Raw genomic sequence first — 23,324 nt, 5'->3', positions numbered from 1 at the left:
TGAGGTCTTCAAATTGTTGGTTTTCATGAAAGCTTAAGGTCTACCAGATAATCCACTTCAATCGAGAAACACAATGACCTTCAAAACTCCAAATGGTCCTTCGTCTCTTGTACTAGCATGCTACACATGAAATTCACGGTGAACTAACCTTATTCATTCTTGTACATGAAGAATGAAGGATTGTTGAATCCTCGATGCTTTAGATATTGTAACTGGTCCTTCTAAAACGAGTGGAACACCATGATTCTCATCATTTTTCTCCTGTTAAAAAAGATTCACACTCGAATGAAGAAAGTCATCACCTACATCAAAATGACTCAAGTCAGCAATATTGAAAGTAGAACTTATTGAATATTCTCCTAGAAGGTCAATTTTGTATGCATCGTTGTTAACTTTTTCAATAACTTGGAAAGGTTTTCATCCCTCTTGGATGTAATTTTGTTTTCTTTTGAGACAGAAATCGGTCCTTGTGAAAATGCACCCAAACCCAATCACCCAAATTAAAACTCAGTTCTCTTCTTCCTTTGTTGACTCTTGAAGCTACTTTGGAGTTATTGCTTTTAATCATCTCTTTCACTTTCTTGTGCAATGCCTTTATCAACTCTACCTTGTTTGTAACTGCATCACTTACAAACACATTAAAAAATATTATTGGTATTCATTTTTTCTGTTAAAAAAATAATTTTAAGGATTTGAACTAGTTTTTTTGAGTGAGTTTAAATGTAAAAAGAAAAAAGAAACAAAAACGTAAAAACTATACATTTTTAGTTATTTTCTAAAATAGATATAAAAATATTTTTATTGAATTATTTTAATTAAAAAAACTTATAATTGAGGACTCACCAAACATAATTTTAATTATTTTTAATTGAGATTTGTCTTTTTAATCCAAATTTAGTAAGAAAAAAAAAGCTAGTTTTGAGATGATTGAATTGATAATTGCAAAATAAATAGTACCATTTTTGTGTGGGATTTTGATTAGAGGAAATAAAATAGAAACTTCATTATTCTTCTACCAAAGTGGACTCTCTCTTCAACTCCAAATTCAATCTCTCATAATTATTGTAATACCAAAAAAGAAAAAAGAAAAATCAATTCAAAATCTACCTCCAACTTTCTCAAAAGAAATTAAAAAGAAAAAAAAGAAAAATCATCATCCACCAAATAATAAAACTAATCTTAAATAATCGTAGTTGAGGCAAACTAGATTCCAATATGTTGGAATTGGTTTTAACTTTTTCAATAATAAAAAATGGAAATGAGAAATGAGAAATGAGAAAATGGAAATGAGGAATTGGGGTTTACGTGTGGAAGGAAATTGGTTATGTTAGGGGGGCAAGTGGTTGGCAATGAGGGTTGTGGAGAAGTGGAGCGACAAATCATAAAACACTCTTCAACCACAACCAAAAGCCAAAACTACTCCTTAATTTCGATTTTTGAGGCAACTGCGCATTCACCACGCTTACCTTTCACTTTTTTTTTTTCTTTGTCTCATTTGTATTCTCCATCCACATTTCTTATTTATAAACAATCTCAAAATATGTTTCATTCACTTTTTTTTTTCATTTTCTCTCTCTTTCAACATTTTCCTCTCTAAAATTAACATAAATGTGTTTAAAAATTTGTAAATTAAAAAAAAAAAAGGTCTAAACTCAAATTTGGAAGTAAGGGAAATTTTGAAAGTCCTTTTTGTCTTAAGAGGGTATTTTGGAGATGGAAAAGGCAAAAGAAATAGTTTGATTCACCAAAATAATCAATAAATTTATTCTCCTTAATCATTCTCTTTCTTCCTTTTCTCTTCTTTAATCCTTTTCTTTTTTCAACATATAAATATACTTTTTTAATAACAAATATAATTATCTTTTCATTTTTCCATAACAATTTTATCTATAATTATCAAATTTGTAACAAAATTTCACTATTTATTTACGAAACCTTCAAAAATTGACGATGTATTTATGAAAACTAATAAAAAATGTTTTTCAATAAAAAAATCTAAATTTTAGTAAATTAAAAATACAAATATTTATGTATTGGATTTACTATGCAATTCTTTTAAAAATAAAAATACAAGAGTATGAATTAAAAAAAATAATTATAATTTATTTTTGTCATAACTCTTATCATATAATCTTTCCCACCTATTTCTTCCCAGGAGCATAATTTTAATGTATTGGATTTACGGATCAAATTGAACGACAAATTAAAAACAAATGAAAATAAATAAATAATACAATTTCTTTGTGAATTGGACTTACGGTACAAATTTCAAGAACATATTTTACACAAAGTAAAAAAATTTAATACAATTTGTTTTGTGCATTGGTTTTAATGTAAAAAAATAAGAAAAAAAATTACTATACAAATTAAAAAAAAACTTCAACTTTTCAAAGTGTATTTAGGTGTATGTTATAAGTAAAAAAAATATTTATATAAAATCAACAAAAAAAAAAAGTTAATACAAATTTTTGGTGTATTTGGACGTGAATTTGTATACAATTTTTGGTTGTAAATGCTTTATGGAACGAACACCATACAAAAATTTACACAAATACAACAAATATTAGCATATTTTTTTGTTTTGTATTGGATTCACACAAAAACAAGAATTTCATATCTAAAAAATAAATAATTTAGTTTTTTTGGTACAATTTTTTTTACCTCCCAAAGAAGGATTATAAGTAATCATTTTATTTTTATAATCTCCCGTTTCTTTATTTCTTTCCCTTCATTTTCCTTTCCTTCCCCCAAACGCCGATGAATGTTTTGGAAGCTTTTCATCCTCACCACTTCCGAAAATGAAAGAGAAAAAGTAAAATGCTCTCCTATTTATAGAGTTTTGAAGAGGCCTTACATGCAGTATTTGTGAATGTCCTAATGGAAGATTTATTAATTCTTGAAATTGAGTTCCATAATTGGAAGGTGAGAGAATACACATTACACCATCGTTTTGTTGATTTTGTTGATTAAGTACGATAGAAGAAAACTTCAAAAATATAAAACCTTGTTTTTAAACCTTAGACACCTTTAGAACAAAATAAAAAGAAAAATGATTGTGTTTAAATTAAACTAAATTCAGATTAGGTTTAATTATATTTGATGTAAAGAAGGTAATTCATATTTGAGAGTAGGTGTGTTCAAATTGTTGGTTTGAGTTAAAATTGGAAGTACTGGATGGCTATGCTACAATTCCTTTAAAAGGGCATCCATATGTTTGTTTGTGGATCCCTTCTTTTCCATTATTAATTTTATATTTAGAAAACAACATTTTCAATTTCTTTTATACATAGGTTACCATTTGCATCAATTTTCTAATTTTACTTTATCCATTCTCTTTCAATTTTTGTGACTTGATTGCATGCAACCAATTATTAGATCCAAATCAATAGAAACGGTTGTAAAATTTTCAATCCAAATATTATTAGAAATCAAACTTGATCCAATCAAACTCGATCCAATCGCACCATCAAAGATTTAGGTCGAGTTCGTTTGGATTGTTGGAGTTATTTATTTTAATTTTTATTCACAAAAAGAAATAAAATATTAATACGTAAAACTTTAATTTAATTATTTTCATATATTGAATTAAGATTAAAACTCAATTTTAATTTATATAATGGTTTTCTCCAAAAGTACTAATATACTAATTTTAGGAGTTGAAGAATAAGTTAGTCGAAAAAATGAATTTAATTTAATATTCTTTCACGTGGTTTGATTTAGTCTGAATTATTTTAGTTGAACTCATGAACCAACTCAACTCATAAATTTGAAACTAATTTAACTCAAATTTAGTAGATAGTCCTATCAAAATGGTATGGTTTGGGTTGATGGATTTTTTGAACGCTCCTAATTTCATGCATAACTAATTTGATTGAAAAAACAGTGTATCTCTTGCACTAATATGTGTTTGGTGGTAGATTCAATAATTAGATTTTAATTTGGGAAATTGCATTAGATGAAATTTTTTTATAGAAAAAAACAGCTTCTAACACCTACTTTTTGCATATTGCAAATTTGGCAAATATCATGCTAATTCACTTTTAAAATTGTTATTTTTGTAATTTAAAAAATGTACGTGACATGAGCTCTATTATCATAATTTTTTTTTGTTATTTTTGCAAAACTCTCCTTTTAATTTCGAAAAATGTTTAAATGTATTTGGCACTATATATTTATAAATTATAAAACTAGAATTACTTATCTACTCAGTTTTAATTTAAATTATGACTAAAAATTGAGACATCGTCGAAACAAAGTGAACCAAAAATATTTTTAAAATACAACAAATTTTAGATTTTATATAGATGGAGAAGATCTAGTATTTGATTGGTATGACTGTGATTACCAGATTTATGTGAGGCTTTTGTCTGTTTTCCAGCAGAATAGACACTATCGAGTCGTTTATGCTTGAGCTTGACAGGTTGGACATAAGGCTCTTGCTATTATTGTTCCAGTGGTAGCTAGCAATTGTTAAATAATCGAGTCACAGTCATCGTGATCTCCTTATTTGATTTCTGAACAACACATTTTTCTTTGGAGAAACTGACAAAGTAACCTTGATCACACAATTGGCTAATACTTATGAGATTTGCTGAAAGACCCTCAACAAGTTTCACATCGTTCAGAGCTGGAGCTCCCTAAATGATCTATATTTCCTTTCCCTAGAACATTTTCTTTAGCACCATCTCCAAACGAAACTTGTTTTGTTTTTCTTGATTCTAGAACGGAGAAGAGAAAAGAGTTGTCTGTCATGTGTCTAGAGCATCCACTGTCAAAGTACTAGTCTTCATAGTTTGGTGAGTGAATAATGGTAAATTCCACGTTGCACACATTTTGAGTGGGTGTTTCTTTTCTTTTCCAGGTAGACTTAGGGGGAAAACAGTTTTCTCAATAGATTTCTTTGAAGAGAAAATCTTTATGACATAATGAGAGAAATTTCTAATATGATGGAATTTATAACAGAAGGGTCTAATGTGTCCTGATTTCCCACAGTAATGACATATCCATTATTGGAATGTACATATTTATCAGGCTCAACTTTGAATATTTCTTTAGTGAAAGAATCAGATTCAACGGTCTTTACTTTAGAGCCACAGACAAAAACAGTAGGACCTGGTTTTGGTAATGAGCTTTCTTCACAAAAGTCAATGCCTTGTTTGTCCTTTTTTATGTTTTGTTTGTTTAAAATATCATCAAGAGCGTTTGTTCTTGAAGTGAGTAGACGAACTAACTTTGAAAGAGAGTCAAGGCTGTTTCATGCTTCTTTCAAGTCTTTCTTTAATGTTATAATTATTTCCATTAGACATAACTTATCTTCATTGAGAGCAATAAATTGTCAATGCATAGCTTTTAGAAATTTTTGGCCTTTTTTGACAAGGAAGAGTTCTCAGTATCTATGAGTTCAGATAAAGTTTGATTTTTTAGCTTCTTCCTCAGATCTGCTACGTAAAAACTTTTCCAAGTTCTTCACACAATCACTGTCTGGTGATGAATCATCATCTGATAGGGTAATATAAAATCCCTTCTTCATTCTTTTAAGATAGGTAGCACATTTAGACTGATAATGTCCGAAACCATCACATTCATAACATTTTAAGGACCTGTTAATCTTGAATTGATTATCATTATTATGATGACATTTTCTTCTTCTTGATGTAGTAGTTGAACTAGATGATGCAAAATTTAGATTTCCATTATGCTGTGTATTTTGTTCATTATTTTGCTGAGGTTTGAAACCTCCAATTCTTTTTATAGAATTTGTTTCTGAATTTAGAGAATCGTTTAGCCAGCAGTCCAACAGTTTCAGCTAGGCTTTCATCAGTTACACTCTTTTGCGATGATTTAGGTGAGCATCGCTTACACTTTGGAAAGCTATACTGTTTTTTTCTTCTTTTTAGTAATTTCATCAAACGTTAGTTCATAGGTCAGAAGGGAACCAAATAGTTCATCTAGTCGCATTGTGGTAATATCATTGGCTTCCTCTATGGCAGTAACCTTCATATTAAATCGAGACAGAAGAGATCTTAGAACTTTAATTTCCTTACAAGCTTTATGTCAGACAATTTTTCCTCGAGAGCAAATGACTCGCTTGTGAGATCCCGAATACGAACATTGAATTCGGCAGTAGTTTCTTCTTCATTCATTTTAAGGGCTTCAAATTTTGAGGTCAGAATCTGAAGTATTGAGATTTTCACTTTTGAGGTTCCCTCATACGCAACTTCTAGTATGTTCTAGGCTTCTTTAGTGGACATATGTGTTGATAAGTTTGAAGACGCTTTGATCAACTCCATTATACAGGGCATTCGATACATGGGAGTTTCCTAGAGATTTTTCATCCTCTTCCTTTGACCAAGTGAGTTCAGGTTTGAGATACACTTTTCTAGCATCATCTTTCACAGTTAGTGGTTCCCATCCCGAGATCACAGATTTCCAGCACTTTCTATCAACTGATTTTAGAAAGGAGATCATTCACACTTTCGAGTAAGCATAGTTGGTCTTATCGAGAACAAGAGGCCTTGAAGTAGAGGTCCCTTCACGAGTAATATCCATTTAACACAGAGACCCTTGCTTTGATACCAATTGTAAAAATTAACTAGAGAGTAAATGAAGTAAACAATCCTTAATATCAATAGTTAAGCAACAACAGGAAAAAAATAAAGTAGAAATAGTCAAAACACACAATGGGTTCGATGACTCAACATCTACAACTGGGATTCCTTGACCCATGATCAAATATTTTATTACTTTGATAACTTTTAACCATAATCAACCTATTATAGTTCTAGTACAAACATTTTCACCAACTTAAACACTTGATACTAATATAGCGATACAAACTCTATTATGCACTTTTAACATACATCACAATAACTTACACTACAAGAATTGCCCCCTCACACACAAGCGCAACACATTACCCATTCTCTTAAACGACGAGCATCTCTTCCTCTCACGACTGCTGTTCAACCGACGACAACGACGATTTCTCATCTCAAGCCACGACGACGAGGAGTTCTTATTGGTTTTCAACAACGACGGCGGCGATTTCTCTTCTCAAACGACAATTTCTCTTCTCAAATGACGATTTCTCATCTCTGTTGTCGTCTCTCTGCTCGTCGTTGCTATGTTCGTCAGATTGACTTGAGGAAGGTAGATGGGCAACTTCAAGCTATAACTTTCAGACATCGCTCCCTACCCTATTGATTGACAGTGGTTGAATCAGGAGCCGAAACCCACCCTCAAACGAAGATTTCTCATCTCTTTTTCGGTGATACCCTCCCTTTCACGACTGCCGTTCAATCGAAGACGACGATACTTTCATCTCATTCCATCGTCTCTCTGTCCGTCTTCACTTTCATCACACGATTTCCCAAGAATTTTCTATTTCCCGGCTTCAATCTCTCAGACTTGTGATCTCTTGGCTTCATCTGAACACCGTCGTTCACATGGGTTTTGCTTAGGGTTCTTCGTCCAGTTTTTTAGCTTTAAACAATGGGTTATTTTGATGTTTTGGCTTAAAAAATCCTTCCACATTTGTTCTTCATATTTTTCTTCATGCCCTAATCTCCAATTTTTGTTTATTACATTAATCCCTTTCATGTTTTGTTCTTAAAAAAAGTATTGAGGTTTTGTTTTCTTAATTGATTTCTTGCAGTTTTAATCCCTCACAGCAAAGGCTTCTCTTTCCATTGGCAAATCCTCCATTTGCTCGATGAAATTGAGATTGGAGATTTTCAACAAGAGGTAAATTTACACAATCTCTCTCTGTCTTTTATTACAGATTTCTCTCCCACATCCTACGACCTTTTTTTGTTGTTTTCACTTCCATATATTATTTTTGGGTGTTTTCTAATGCTCATATAATGTAACTTTTGTAGTCATCAGCATATTGTACAGTACAAAACTGCCTATTATTCATTTTGCCTTCCAGTGAGTAGCTTTTCCTTGCTCTACTTTAAGAAAGCAGTGTTTGTGAAGTGGTTGAAGAATTAGTAGCTTCTTGGTGGCTTGCATTATCCATTTTTGTAAAATACATTGTGTGAAGTTTTATTCTTCAGATCATTTCTTTAATAAAATACTCACTATTGTTTGTGAAAGATTTGACTGACAGTGTGCTATTTTTGTCATGATTGCAGGTGGCTTGTGCACTGGTTATGGCAGGTGAAGATCTTGAGAAACATACTGCAGTTAAGGACATTCTTATTCAGATTGATGTTTATTTTCAAGTTCAGGTATATTACTTTCACTTGAATGGTTGATTAATGATTTTGATTTTCTCTACATTTCTTAGGGTTGATGCCACATTCACATTATTTGAACTACCCTTAGTTTTTTAAGAAGTGTTTGTTTAATGAAGGGCTGACCTTGCTTCCTATCAATTCTTCTTTTGAGTTCCATATTTCCTGCTCTAGAATTAGACTATTCTATATATATACTAAGACATATCTTCAGGCTTTTAAGCCTATTTAGTTGCCTTATCATTCAAGATCTTCTTTCAGAGATGAGGCTGCTGAGGCAGGAACTACTACTGCTACAGAAAGAACTGGGACAAGAACTGAAACTACTTCCCTTGAAACCACAACTTCAATGGATGACTCTTCAACATAGATGCTACCGCTACGCTCCTTTTTAGTGGATGCTATTTGATTATGGGGGCGTATGAAAAGATGAATACTATTACTTTGACCTGCAGACGCATTATGGATATCTTACTCTATGAATTGATTAAGTTTCTTCTTTGATAGTTTTTTGGGCTTAGTCATTAAGTGTTTGTTATATTTGATTAGATCAAACTTTAAATCTAGTTCTTGGCTTGATTTATATTTGTTGATGTGGTTGAACTTTTGAAAGTTTGATTTTAGTCATTAAACTTTTTTTTCATTTTCTTAATTTTGGTTCGTTAATATTTAAAACATCAACATTAGTCGTCAAGTTTTTCTTTAAGAGATCATATTTAGTCTCTGTTATGGATTTTGGTTTGCTTACTCCATGAAATTTCTTTTCTCAGGTGGATGGTACAAGCTACAACTAATCCATCATGTTACATCATCCATAATCTTGTGGGTCAAATCAAGTTCAAAATTTTGTTGTGGCTTAATGAAATAGATGAGCGCTTCCATGATATGGTTTTGCTTATATGTTCTATTAGTTTAGCATTGCCAAACTTGTGTTGTTGGATACATTCATCACTAAATACTTTATTTACCTTTGTATTATTAAGTTTATTAAATTAATGAATACCTTACTTTGTAATTTTAATAGATTCTGAATGAAAATTATTAGTACTTAAAGTGTTTATATGTATTTAACTAAAGTTGAGTGCTTAAACTAAAATTTATTAAAAGCTAATTAATTAATTCAAAAATTATTTTTGAGAAAAAAGTTGTCACGCCATAAGTTAAACCAATAGGAAGATTTATATAGCCAAAGACGAAATGCAATTAAAAGGTTGTTATAATTATTATAATTATTATAATAATTGGAAACAATTAAATGATATTATTATAGCTTATTATTAAAGTTGTAAGAATAAGCATTGAAAAAAATGCTATTATAGGTTATAGATAGCACATTGTTTAAGCTATATAAACTTACTATAGCTATATGGAAAAATGCTATCAAATAATTTTATAGCAACGTATATAAGCTATATCTTCGTACTCTACAATAGCACTCATTATAGCTTCAGAAAAACGCTATAAAAAGTTTCAGACTTCTAATAACATGGGCTGTCAGGATTTTTAAAAAAGGCTATAAAAAGTCTATTGTAGCCTTTTTCGTTAGGTATCGAAAATGTTATTTCTTGTAGTGTTATGGAGATAAAATGCCTCATAGTAAAAAGAAGGTTCACACAATAGTACAAAACAAAATGGTAATGTAACTACAAATCTTTGATATGAGAAATTAAACATCCTGTTTACCAAAGTAGTTCATTCTCTAGAGTTTTTGTTCTTCAGTTTTCCAATGCAATGTGAGATCCAATTTGGTCTTGTTGTGGTTTGTAGTAGTTTTTATGTTAAATGGTTAGGCAAACAGATATATTATTGGAATTTTTTTACATTGATGAAAGAAATCAATAGACGGGAGAGGTTGTCAACTTAACTCAGTTGACCAAAGAAATTATATACATGCATGTCCCATTAGGTTGAACCATAAAAAAAATATTGAAAAAACTGGCGAGGCAGAAGAAGAGACAAAAAATAATGAAATATAAAACTATTTATCAATCACTTGTCTTTAAAGATTTTCTTCCTTATTCATTTCACTTAAATCTCGATCATTCATCTTTAAAGATTCAACCACTTAACTTCCAAAAGGGTAGCTAGCATGAAAATCATAAAAGCAAACTACATAACTAAATATGCAGTCCTCTAAAGGTCTGCAGTTCAAACCCACGTACCTCCACCCCTTTTGTACTAAAACAAAGAAAAAAGAAAATGTTCAATAATATGTTGGGTGGAATTTGAACCTATCAGGCTATCACCGTTGGTTAAGATTATAATGCCTCCATTAATTGATGGCTATTTCTACATAGACATTTGCATTAGGAATCATCCACACGATTTTCTTGCAGTTGAAAGTGTACAAAACCTTCTCTAGTCCAGATAGAGACAAATGTCAGGGTAAGTAAAAACTATATGGTTTCAATCTTCCATTCTATTACAGTAATTAGGGTAGTTTGGTTATATTTTTTAAAAATATAATTGTATTTATTCTCTCCAAATGTTGCATTATTTTGTGTATAATTACACTTGTATTATTGAAAATTATCAAGAAATTAAATTATTACTCAATAATAAACTACATGGTATCAGAGCTTTCTAACCTAGATCCTGTGTAGTCGTCGTCGTCGCTCCTCCCTACTGTGAAACTCGCCGGTGAAGACGAGATCTTCCTATTCCGTTCGTCTTCATCTAGACCAACATCTTCGTGCATCAGTTCGATTTGCGGATCAGTTTGTCTTTGTCCAGACCAATCTTTTGGCTACAGTGAAACTTCTCTTCAATTCGTGCAGATCTATCTCTATTTCTCGTGCAGATCGATTCACTCAAGCTTTCATTCCATTTGCATACTAGTCTCTAGTTGATTCAGTCATTTGTCTTTGCTCAGATTGAACCCGTCCACGCATCTCCATTCATTTGAAAGTCATCTTCAGATCGATTCATTTGTTCGAATGTTGAGTTCGCGCATCAGTCTATGGTCAGGTCCTTCATTCATTCTCAGATCTCATCTTCGACTATCTTTAAACTTGTTTGCTGGGTTTTCTGTCCAGATTCGTCTTTGTTCTTCCCACTGAGTTTCTGTCCAGATTTGTCTCTATTCTTCACGCATCCTTATCTCTATTCTTTACCCACTTGCTCTTTTGTTCTTTTCACGTTCGCTCTTCTATTTGGCACTTGACATTGTGTTGTTGTCTCTATTTTTGTTATTTTTTTAATTGAAAATTTATTTGTTGGCTGTATTTCTCACTAACCTTTTTTAGATGAAGAAAAATGATGTTGCTGGTCCCATTAGTTCCATCCTTGATGGGACAAATTACATTATCGGGGCTTACCAAATGAGAAATTTCCTAATTGGTGGAAAGTTATGGCATATTGTTACTGGCGATGTTACCAAACTAGTCAAACCTACTTTCTGAGTGAAAAATATTAAGGACACCACTGGGAAAGATAATAGTGACCCATCTGATGCCACTGTTCAAAAGACCACTATAGAAGATGACAAGTACATTGAAAAACTTGAAGACTAGAATAGCAAAAATCATTCAATCATCACTTGATTGAGTAACACTTTAATTTCAACTATTCATACTCAATTTGATGCATTTAATACGACAAAAGAACTTTGAAATTTTCTATCCACACGGTTTCAGTCTGTTGGGCTTGCTCATTATTATCAATTAAATTCTCGTCTTATTAGTCTAAACCAGGAGGGAGGACAATTTGTGAATGAGTATCTTGCTACTCTTCAGCCAATTTGGACTCAATTAGATTAGGAAAAAATTAGTCCTGATCATATTCGCCTCATCAAAGTCCTTATGGGTCTTCACCCAACGTATGAATCGGTTCATGCTGCACTGTTACATCGTAACCCTCTGCCATCTCTCGACGCTGCCATCCAGGAAATTTTATTTGAAGAAAAATGACTTGGCATTGTCTCCTCTCTATCCTCTGATGTCGCTCTTGCAACCACACATCAACGATCTGGTAATGAGTCCACTTTCTGCAAATATTGTAAGCTTTGTGGTCATAAGCTTGCTAACTGTCCTACTATTGGGTACATGTATTGTCACAAGCGAGGTCACATCTTGGACAACTTTCCAACTTGTCCACCCCACCCTCCTAGTTACTCACACAAACCCAAATCTTCTCCAAAAACTAGTTCTCAACCTATTGATGATGTTGCCACCCCATCTGATATCACTACACCTCAGAACTTTTAGTTAAATGATCATTACTTACTAAAACAAGTGATCTCTTCCAACTCTATTGCTCTTGTTGTCATCCCAGGTACTTCCTGGCTCCTTGATTCAGCTTGTTGTAATCATATGACTTCTGACATTTCATTCTTATCCTCTCCTATTCCTATTCAATCCCTTTCCCAAATTCACTATGTTGATGGTAATCACATGTCAATCTCTCACCTATCATGTTCCAAACTCACATTCAATTTAGCCTCTATTGACCAATTATGTGATCTCGGACTAACCATTGTCTTTTCTTCTAATGGGTGTCAGGTTCAAGATTCTCAGACGGAGCAAGTGATTAATCGGAACGGAAGGTGGGACGATTATTTGAGAGATCACATCTCTCCAACATTCTTTTGTGTTTCCATCTATCTCTGCACCAGTCACCAATAACACTATATATATCAGTGGCATCTTCGTCTAGGTCATTGATAGACCACCAACCCTACATCAATACAGTAGGAGCAAAAAGAATAGTGGACGGGAGATCACTAGTGAAGAAAACACCAGAATAGTCACATAAGTAGTTTAGTAATTGTTATTCTGTTATGGGTTATTATTTTGTTATTAGGTGTTATGTTGTTAGGATCTGCTACTAGATTTATGCTGTTAGGATCTGTTACTAGTTGTTAGGCTGTTAGGATCCCAAAATGGGTAATTAGTTGGTAAATATATTAGTATCAATAAGAAAAGACTAGGAGGTAAGAAGGCAGTCAGGAAGTGGGTTAGAGATATTCTTGCAATTCCTCTAGAGATAGGAAGGCAGAATAAAGAGAGACTTTCAAATTGAGATCCCCTAAATTTGATTTCCCTGTATTAATTCCTAAATCTGAAGCAATAAAAGAGATTTGTTACGTGAATCAATTTGGTGTTCTATCAAATTGGTATCAGAGCTGTACAATCTTGGGCATGTAAAAGGGTACGATGGTGCAAACGTGCATGAAGGAAAAGATAGCAGCACGCGAACAGGAGATGACGGCTGTGAGGAAAGAGGTGAGCAAAATACATGCAATTGAAGAGAAGCCGATGATGATTAGCGAGCAGACAGAGAAGATGCATCAAATGCTTATAACGTTGATGGAATCGATCGCGGAGGAACGTACCGTAATGGGCGAAGGGAAAGCCGAGACTAGTGTAAGGGAGATGAATTCAATGAAAGCAAAACAAAAGGAAGGGTCATTTAGTAAGGAGTACGAAAATGAAACCAAAACAAAGAAGAACGAAGGAGAATATAGGAACAACGAAAGAAATAAATTCAAGAAAGTAGAAATGTCGATGTTCAACGACAAAGATCCCAACTCATGGTTATTTCTTGCAGGGAGATATTTTCAAATTCATAAGTTGAGTGATGCAAAAAAGGTATTGGTAGCAACGGTGAGCTTCGAAGGTCCGACTCTCAATTGGTACTGAGCACAAGAAGAACGGGAGAAATTTACTGGTTGGCCGAATCTCAAGGAACGATTACTTGTTCGATTCCGATCATCCAGAGAAGGATCCATTTGCGGTCAATTTTTAAGAATTAAGGAGCAAACCAGAGTAAAAGAATATTGAAACGAATACGATAGACTGATGGCACCATTATCTGATCTTCTAGACAAAGTAGTTGAAGAAACCTTCATGAATGACTTACTCGACTGGATCAGGATGAAAGTAGTTTTCTGTAGGCTGGTTGGATTAGCATAAATGATGGAAGCCGCTCAGCTAGTGGAGAATCGAGAGATTGCACGCAATGAAGCTAACCTTAAGAGGTATACCAAAGGTAAATACCCATTTCATACTTTCTCCAATACTAAGAATAATGCGATGAGTAGTACCAGTGACAACAAGGGAAACACAGTGCTCCCAATTCGAACCGTTACACTGAGAATAACTACTGGAGAAGCCAAAAAAGAGGGGAATTCCAAACGATTGTCGGATGTAGAGTTCCAAGCGAGGAAGAAAAAAGGACTCTGTTTTCACTGTAGTAAGAAATATTCTCTTGATTATCGATGCAAAAATAGAGAACAAAGGGAGCTGAGAATGTATGTTGTCAATATGGATGAGCAAGAATTTGAGATAGTAGAGGAAGTAGAATCGAAAAACAGAGAATTGAATAATGCAGAAGTAGTAGAATGAGAACACACAATCATTGAATTGTCAATTAATTCAGTTGTTGGATTGACAAACCCAGGCACAATGAAGGTGAGAGGGAGAATCCACAGAAGAGAAGTAATTATCTTAGTTGACTGTGGGGCAACTCATAACTTCATCTCAGAGAAAATTGTGCTAGAACTTTAATTGACAACCAAAACTACATCCCATTATGTAGTGATCCTCGGCTCGGGGGTGACAGTGAAAGGCAAGGGGGTCTGTGAGGATGTGGAAGTCAAATTAGATGAATGGAAGTTAAAAGCAAACTTTCTACCCTTAGAACCCGGAGGAGTAGACGTGGTGCTAGGTATGCAATGACTATATTCTCTTGGAATAACTGAAGTAGATTGGAAAAACCTTTCAATGACATTTATGTATCAAGGGAAGAAAATTGTGATTAAAGAGGACCCGAGTTTAACGAAGTCAAGAGTGAGCCTCAAGAACATGATGAAGTCATGGAAGGATACTGATATGGGCTTCTTAATCGAGTGTCGAGCATTGGAAATGATTTATGTACCGACTGAAGTCGATGACATTGAGGAAGTGTTAACGGTGGACGAACCGATTGTAGTGGTGTTGAAGAAGTTTGACGATGGATTCGCATGGCCAGAGACCCTCCCTCCTTGAAGAGAAATTGAACATTATATACCTTAAGTAGGACACCAATCTGATGAATGTAGGACCCTACCGATATGCGTATCAATGGAAAGCTGAAATGAAGAAATTAATTGATGAAATGTTAACTTCAGGAGTGATACGCCCAAGCAACAACCCTTACTCTAGCCTTGTCTTACTGGTAATGAAGAAGGATAGCAACTGAAGGTTTTGTGTGGACTATAGAGCATTAAACAACGTAACAATTCCGAATAAATTTTCCATTTCAGTTATTGAGGAGTTGTTTGATGAGCTGAATGGGGCGAAATGGTTTTCCAAGATCGATCTTAAATCTGGGTACCATCAGATTCAAATGAGAGATGAAGACGTGGAGAAAACCGCATTCAAAACGCATGAAGGACATTATGAATTCATGATGATGCCGTTTGGATTGACTAACGCACCATCCATATTCCAATCCTTAATGAACAGAATTTTTTGACCGTATTTGAGGAAGTTCGTGTTGGTCTTCTTTGACGACATCCTGATATACAGCCAAGCTTTAGGAGAACATCTGAAGCATCTACAACAAGCACTGGAAATTCTGCGAATGAATGAATTATATGCCACTAAAAAAAAGTGCAATTTTGCAAAGGAACGTATAGATTATGTAGGCCATATAATATCCGGACAAGGAGTAGAAGTAGATCCAGAAAAGATATGAGCAATCAAGGAGTGGCCAATACCCACGAATGCAAGAGAAGTGCGAGGATTCCTCGGATTGACAGGGTATTATAGAAAGTTTGTGCAACATTATGGAGCCATTGTCGCACCATTGACTCAATTGATAAAGAAGGGAGGATTCAACTAGACGGAGGAGGCTAAGGAAGCTTTTCATCACCTACAGAACACTATGATGACACTAACAGTTTTGGGGTTACCAAATTTCAACTGTACATTTGAGTTAGAAACTGATGCTTCTGGGTATGGGATAGGTGCAGTGCTAATACAAGCTAAACGACCAATTGCATATTTCAGTCACATCTTAGCTATGAGAGACATGACCAAACTAGTGTGTGAGAGAGAACTGATGGTAGTGGTATTAGCTGTGAAATGCTGGAGACCCTACTTGCTTTTAAGGAAGTTTGTGGTGAGAACATATCAAAAGTCCTTGAAGTTCTTACTCGAGCAACGAGTTATACAGCCACAACATCAAAAATGGGTAGCCAAGCTATTAGGTTATTCGTTTGAGGTAGTCTACAAACTAGGATTGAAAAATAAGGCAGCTAATGCTTTATCAAGAGTACCTCCTGCATCACAGTTATGTAGTTTGACAACACCTGCCTTGGTGGACCTAAAGATAGTCAAGAAAGAAGTGGAGGAGGATGCGAAGTTGAGCAAAAGTTTTGAATGGGTTAAGAACAAGGGAAGAGGACAGTGAAATAAACTTTTCTGTACAACAAGGGATGTTGAAATATAAAGGGAGATTAGTCCTGTCCAGAAGCTCATCATTGATCCTAGACATTCTGCATACATATCATGACTCCATCTTAGGAGGTCATTCAAGATTTTTGCGAACGTACAAATGAATGATGGGAGATTTATATTGGGTAGGCATGAAGGAAGATGTTAAGAAGTATTGTGATGAGTGCATAGTATGTCAACGAAACAAAACTCTAGCATTATCTCCAGCAAGGTTACTAATACCATTGGAAATTCTGAACAGTGTACGGAGTGATATTTCGATGGATTTCATCGAAGGGTTACTAAGATCAAACGGATTCGAGGTGATATTTGTAGTGGTGGATAGATTCAGCAAGTGTTGCCACTTTTTGACCCTTAAGCATCCATTTTCGACTAAAACAGTGGCTGAAATATTCGTGAAGGAGATAGTACGCTTACATGGATATCCTAAAACTGTTGTGTCAGACAGAGATAGAATTTTCTTAAGCGGGTTCTGGAAGGAGATGTTCAAATTATCTGGTACCCGATTGAATCAAAGCATGACCTATCATCCTCAATCAGATGGACAAACTGAGGTGGTAAACAGAGGAGACGAGACATACTTGAGATGCTTTTGTTGCGAGAGACTGAAGGAGTGGACCAAGTGGTTACATTGGGCAGAGTATTGGTATAACACCACATTCCAGAAGTCATTAGGGGTCACCCCTTTCCAGGCAGTGTATGGTCAAACCCCCCCCCCCCCGCCCCCCCCCCCCCCCCCCCCCACTGCTGTATTATGGTGATAGTAAAACTTATAACACAGAATTGGATGCCCAATTAAAAGCACGAGATGAGGCGTTAGCGGCATTGAAAGAGTATTTGAAAATAGCACAGGACAAGATGAAGAAGAATGCTGATATGAAACGACGGGACGTAGAGTACGTGGTGGGCGATATGGTATCCCTAAAAGTCAGACCATATAGGCAAACTTCATTGCGGAAGAAGAGAAATGAAAAGTTATCTCCTAAATTCCTTGGCCACTTTAAAGTGGTCGAAAAAATTGGGTTGGTAGCTTACAATTTAGAACTGCCTGAAGCATCTGCCATACATCTAGTCTTCCATGTTTCACAGCTGAAAAAGATGATAGGTGATTAGAAGCTGGAACCGTCTGATGTGTTATTGTACTTGACTGAGAATTATGAATGGATAGCCAAGTCGGAAGAGATGTATGAATACACACAAAATAAGCAAGGAGAATGGAAGGTCCTAATCAAGTGGCAAGGCCTACCTCCTCAAGAAGCAACATGGGAGAAATATGATGATTTTCAGGCGCTATTTCCAGACTCACCTTGACAAGATGATTTTGGAAAGGGAATGTTATGATAGACCACCAACCCTACATCAATACAGTAGGAGAAAAAAGAAGAGTGAACGGAAGATCACTAGTGAAGAAAACACCAGAATAGTCACACAAGTAGTTAAGTAATTGTTATTCTGTTATGGATTGTTATTTTGTTACTAGTTGTTATGCTGTTAGGATCTGCTACTAGTTGTTAGGCTGTTAGGATTCTAAAATGGGTAATTAGTTGGTAAATATATTAGTATAAATAAGGAAAGACTAGAGGGTAAGAGGACAGTCAGGAAGTGGGTTAGAGATATTCTTGCAATTCCTTGAGAGATAGGAAGACAGAATAGAGAGAGACTTTCAAATTGAGATATCCTCAATTCGATTTCTCTGTATTTATTCCTGAATCTGAAGCAATAAAAGAGATTCGTTACGTGAATCAATTTGGTGTTCGATAAACTTCGTAATTTAGTTTCTACTAGCACTTTGAATAATGTCTCAAAATTTAGTCCTTTTGACTGTTTAAATAGTAAACTGTCGAAACAACCTGCTTTATCATTTTCTAATTCTGCTTCATTATGTGATAAATCTTTTAGCCTTATTCACTATGACATTTGGGGTCCTGCTCCACGTACTCCTACTAATGGTTATCAATATTTTGTTTTATTTATTGATGACTATTCTAATTTTACTTGGATTTACTTTCTTAAATATCTCTCTTCCTTATATCAAATCTATGTGTATTTTGCAAATATGGTTCACACACAATTCTCTAGCACAATTAAAATTCTTCATACTGATAATGCGATGGAATACAAGGCACTCTGATTTAACGCTCATGTCCCCACACCTCCAAGCAAAATGGAAGAGCTAAACGCAAACATCGTCACATTCTAGACTATGTTCGCGCTCAACTTCTATTTGCTGGTTGTTCTGAAACTTATTAGGGAGAGACTGCCCTCACCTCTATTTATGCCATCAACTGTCTTCCTTCTCAATTCATTCACAATGTTTTCTCCTTTCAATAACTATATGGTACTTCCTCCTCTTACTCTAATCTCAAGGTTTTTGGTTGTGCATGTTTTGTGTTATTACAATCTCATGAACATACCAAACTTGAATCACATGCTCGTCTATGTTGTTTCTTGGGCTATGGTACTGAACATAAAGGATTTCGTTGTTGGGATCTGGTTGTTAATTTAGTTAAACTTGCTACTTTCATGTGTGTAACGCAAGTGCAATACAGTACCGAGTCAGGTCGTCGCACATAATTCGCCCACCATAACTCTCCGTATAGCATGCTTTGATTCTAGGGTGATGAGTCATGAGTCATAATCATTGCATTTGAAATGGTCCCACGTACTTCTTCATCACATGGCTTCTAAGTCCTCACTAAGTTCAAGTTTTTCTACTACTCACCCAAGTGCAAGCGAACAGTAGGTTTACCTGGGTAATTTAGGGTCGAACATAGGAAATTGTTATTGATGTTAGTTCTAGATTCCACTTATCATTTTAGCTTTATAATAATGAAATTGAAAGAATGTATTCTAACTACAACCACTTATTTACAGCGCGAGACTCACGCATAGACAGTGAATTAATCTAAGGGAGAATGAGTTGAACTAACTTGTATGCAGATGACGGGTGAAGAAAATTCTAGGTACTATTAGATGATTAGGCGATTCAATAACCTTAACGCGTTATAATTGCATAATCTCAAGATTAAGTTTAAGTTACCTAGATCATCAATAATCGAGATAGTCAGTTTTAAACAGTAAACGGTATTATAACGTAAAAGTGACTAATTCATGGTTCAGTCTTGTGTAAACATTTTACATAGGATGCCCTCACTTTCATGTCTTTACATGAACGATTCAGGATCACCTCGTTTGTACTTACAACAAAGCGAGTCACATCCATAATTTCTCTAAATAAAGTGCCCAACCATTATTCATATACTATAGACTATTTGGGTTATTACTTAAACTTGATCCACGTTATGTCTACATATAAAGTTCAAGTTTACTCAAAAATAACCTCGGGACTTAGTTTATTGGATTTAAGATTATAATATTCAATATCTCAATCACGACATTATTGAACAGAATATGATTACAAACTATGAGTTTTAGGACAAAAAATAAAAAATGGTCGTTATTAATAAAATATTATTATTGTAATAATTTTTATTGATTATATTATTAATTTTGTCTTAATAACCCAAATCCAATAAACTAACATCCTAAGTTGTTTAATGAGTCTTGAATAGTATGTAGAGACATACAAAGATTAATGTTCGAGATCAGCTTAAAGGGTCTATAGTATAGGGCTAAGACTGGGTACCTTATCCTCGTAACACTATGGATACGACTCATTTTGTATTTGATACAAACGCAATGATCCAACGCATTCGTGTAGTTGACATGTGAGTGAGGGTATCCTATGCAATGAGTTTGCATAAGATCATACCGTAAAATAGTAACCACTAGATGTAATTTTGTTAACTAGTTAGATTTCTATTTCACTAGGATGACCTAGGTAACTTAGTCTTAATCCTGAGTGTGCTATGAACTCCTGTTCACGAGGGATTGTCTTTTTATTTGTACATATGTGAGAGTGGCTAGATCGCTAACTCAATAAGCTTATCATTTTGGAGACAAGACTGAGTGGGGAGCTGAGAACATAATTACACAAGATGAAATTCACTCATTCCCTACTTTAGGGTAAGTAGATGAGTGTTTCCTTAAATGGTGTCTCTAGGTCTTGAACTAAAGGTCTTACCCTCTCTATGACACGGGAAGAGTTTCTGTTTATTGGTAGGACCATAAATATATTGTTCATTGGAGGAGCACTGGTATTTAAGGATTAGAGGTAACCCAGGGGTAAAATGGTAAATTGACATAGTTGGTGTTACAAGCACTTGTGAAGGACTAACTTACTGTTATTGGTTTATATCTGTGGACACAGAAATATATCTACAGTGAGAAGAGTTCAACTGTGAGTCTTTAATGGAGTGTACACACAGTTAGCAAATATTGATTAATGTTATTAATGAGTTTAGCCAATTAATCTCAGATCATTGTAGCTTCTGATCTATAGGTCCATTAGGTCCCATTTCTAGCTCGTAAAGGGCAATGTGATTTATTTATATTGGTTGTAATTTGAAATGTTCAAATTTACTTTGGGAATTAGTTTAATGTATAGTGATACATTAATATAATATGATTATATTAATTAAATTAATTTTTAGGGGTGCCAATTTCTAGATTAAATAGCAAAATAGACCGAATTTGGCACCCTTAAAAATTAATCAAATTAATATAATCAAATTATATTAATGTATCACTATACATTAAACTAATTTCCAAAGTAAATTTGAACATTTCAAATTACAACTAATATAAATAAATCTCATTGCCCTTTATGAGCTCGAAAGAGGACCTAATATACCTATAGATCAGAAGCTACAACGATATGAGATTAATTGCCTAAACTCATTAACCACATTAATCAATATTCGTTAACTGTGTGTACACTCCATTAAAGACTCACAGCTGAACTCTTCTCACTATAGATATATTTTTATGTCCGCGGATAGAGACCAATAACAGTAAGTTAGTCCTTCACGAGTGTTCGTAACATTAGCTGGGTCAATTTACCGTCTTACCCCGGGTTACCTCTAATCCTTAAATACCAGTGCTCCTCCAATGAACAACTTGTTTATGGTCCTACAAATAAATAGAAACCCCTCTCGTGCCATGGAGAGGGTAGGTCCATTTGTTCAAGACCTAGAGACACCATTTAAGGGAACACTCATCTACTTGCACTAAAGTAGGGAATGAGTGAATTCCATCTTTTGTAATTATGTTTACAGCCCTCCGCTCGGTCTTGTCCCCAAAATGATAAGCTTATTGAGTCGGCGATCTATCGACTATCTGACCATTCTCACTCGTACAAATCAAAGGACAATTTCTCACGAATAAGAGTTCATAAGGCACTCAGGATCAAGACTAAGTTACCTAGGTCATCCTAGTGAAATAGAAACGTAACTAGTTAACGGAGTTACATCTAGTGGTTACTATTTTGTGTTCTGGTCTTATGCAAACTCATTGCATAGGATACTCTTACTCGCATGTCAACTACACGAACACGTTAGATCATTGCGTTTGTATCAAATACAAAGTGAGTTGTATCAATAGTGTTACTAGGATAAGGTACCCAACCTTATCCTTATAAATTCTTTGCACCCTTCAACTTCCAAGAAATCAAGGTGCTACAGATGCTTGCATCTTCCCCTCAAAGAAACACGGTCAAAAGTTGAGAAGCCTATTGATTTGACTCCATAAATAAACCATTTTCCTTTCTTATTTTGTTAAGGAACTTTGGATGATCGAGAAACTTTCTTCTCTGCATTGTAAATGAAAATAAAAGGTTTCCATAGCGTATTGAAGTCAATAAACAATAAGGTGCATCGGTCAACAAAAATCCATTGAAATGGCTCCATAATAGCCATGTAGCTCTCTTAGGAACCAAGGACATTGTTATTGGGCCATCACCCTCGAAAACTCTATTTTCATTGTAAGAGAACCACTATATTTTCTTTTTTAACTTTGATTTTTTTCGCAAGATCCAGCACTGATACAATCACACCCTTAAAACCTCCAAAGAATCCTCTATGATGTTGAAGATTTCCTTTTAGAACCGTTTACCATACTGCATTCGGTTGCCAAGCAAACACTTGTATGATTTTGAATCTTAGGTATATACTTTCACCTTTAGTCAATCCATGCTGGTTTTAAGGTTAGTAATTCTAAAATGATACGTGAAAACATGTTTTTAATCTCAATCCAACCACAATCGCTAGGAACAAGATAGGACTTTCTAGAGACAAAGTATCCAATTGATCATGTTATGATATATATATATATACATATGTCCTTTATTGTAATTTTACTTAGTCTCTAGGGTTTAGTTTATTCTCTATATAAATATGTAACATTGCTTTGACTCAATGAGAATAAGACATATACGTTTCTGAATTCTAAATTACATGGTATCAGAGCCCTCCATTAGGTTTGGAGTTTGGGTTACCTTCCGGTGACCATTTGTCAACCTCCATTAGGTTTGGAGTTTGGGTTACCTTCCGGTGACCATTTGTCGACACCGCCCATACCATAAGAAGCACCACCTCCGTCCGCCCAAGTCTGTCTTCGCCGATCGCCGGAAAACACCGCGCGTGACCTTCACGCGCCGCCGGAATCATCGTCACCTTCACCCACGCGCGCGGCGCGTGAGAGCGCGTGAGAAGTCCGATTTGTCTTCTGTCTTCTGGGCTTGTCTCGAACC

General features: G+C 34.6%; 1 long non-coding RNA gene across 2 annotated transcripts; it reads left to right on the top strand.

Annotated features, from left to right (window-relative positions):
- The first annotated feature begins 6,754 nt into the window (after positions 1 to 6,754).
- Positions 6,755 to 9,258, top strand: LOC105435402. 2 transcript variants are annotated; one of them, XR_969402.2, is made up of 5 exons: positions 6,755 to 7,149; positions 7,655 to 7,743; positions 7,878 to 7,929; positions 8,136 to 8,231; positions 8,499 to 9,258. It is a non-coding gene; the product is annotated as an uncharacterized LOC105435402 (long non-coding RNA). The 2 variants fall into 2 exon arrangements; XR_004216529.1 differs by lacking the exon at positions 7,878 to 7,929 and having other exon boundaries at positions 6,785 to 7,149.
- Positions 9,259 to 23,324: the final 14,066 nt, after the last annotated feature.

The sequence above is a fragment of the Cucumis sativus genome, chromosome 5 (genome assembly GCF_000004075.3).
Source record: "Cucumis sativus cultivar 9930 chromosome 5, Cucumber_9930_V3, whole genome shotgun sequence".
Lineage (NCBI taxonomy): Eukaryota > Viridiplantae > Streptophyta > Magnoliopsida > Cucurbitales > Cucurbitaceae > Cucumis > Cucumis sativus.
Note: the sequence above shows the minus strand (reverse complement) of the source record. Positions and strands in the feature narration are given on the sequence as shown.